Source organism: Propithecus coquereli, unplaced genomic scaffold (genome assembly GCF_000956105.1).
Source record: "Propithecus coquereli isolate 6110/MARCELLA unplaced genomic scaffold, Pcoq_1.0 Scaffold319, whole genome shotgun sequence".
In the NCBI taxonomy this organism is placed as follows: Eukaryota; Metazoa; Chordata; class Mammalia; order Primates; family Indriidae; genus Propithecus; species Propithecus coquereli.
In genome coordinates this window covers 70,404-71,210 of record NW_012148830.1, presented here as the reverse complement: position 1 = coordinate 71,210, position 807 = coordinate 70,404, and the positions used below count along the sequence as shown (strand labels likewise).

General features: G+C 27.1%; 1 protein-coding gene across 1 annotated transcript in view; it reads right to left on the bottom strand.

The window, feature by feature from the left end:
• Positions 1-807, bottom strand: part of MUC15 (mucin 15, cell surface associated) — a 12,643-nt gene that overhangs the window by 10,587 nt on the left and 1,249 nt on the right. The window lies entirely within an intron of this gene.

Below are 807 nucleotides of genomic sequence, written 5' to 3'. Positions count from 1 at the left end.
GGAAATTTATTTTGGGATGATAACATTTAATTTCTTTCAATATTCTGTTAGAATAGAAATAGAATGAAATTTATCATTCTATAAATGCTAATAGTTGCTTAACATACAAGCTTATCTTTTTCCTAAGTCATGTGATATTATAATACGATCTTAGCTATAACTTTCTGGAAAGATTAAATGTTCCATTTTCATGATAAGGAGATTATATGACAATGGCCTTTGTTAACTAGGGATTATGACATACCATATATATATATGCACATATACATACTTTCATGCATACATATATAAATGGTGAGCTAAGGAAAGTTGTAAACCTGATATATCACTAAAAATAACTTTAAAGGGTAGATACCTATGTAATTTTTGGCATTTAATTCAGCCATAGTTCAAAGAAGTGAATGATATCACTATAACAAAACCTGTTGCATTCCTATCTACACATTTATGTGACCATGTGTTCCCAGTAACTTTTAATATTCTTATAAAAACAAAATATTAAAATAGAGTTGATGCTATAACCTATCTCATTGTAGTCAGAACTAAGAGATACTCGTGGATATCCGAACCATTGAAAACTAAACAGAAACATCATTGATATCTTAGAGATGTTTTTATAATAAAATCTTAGCTTCTGTGTTTAATATTGATTAAAATTTGAAATGGATTATATTGTTTCATTAATTGTGATGATAGCTCAATCCTGATTGTTTTTTGAAGAGCCTAATGGTCACGAGAAATTTTAAAAATTTATATCTAGTTGTTTTATTGTTTTAGAGAAGGATGACAAGATAATCAATAAACATT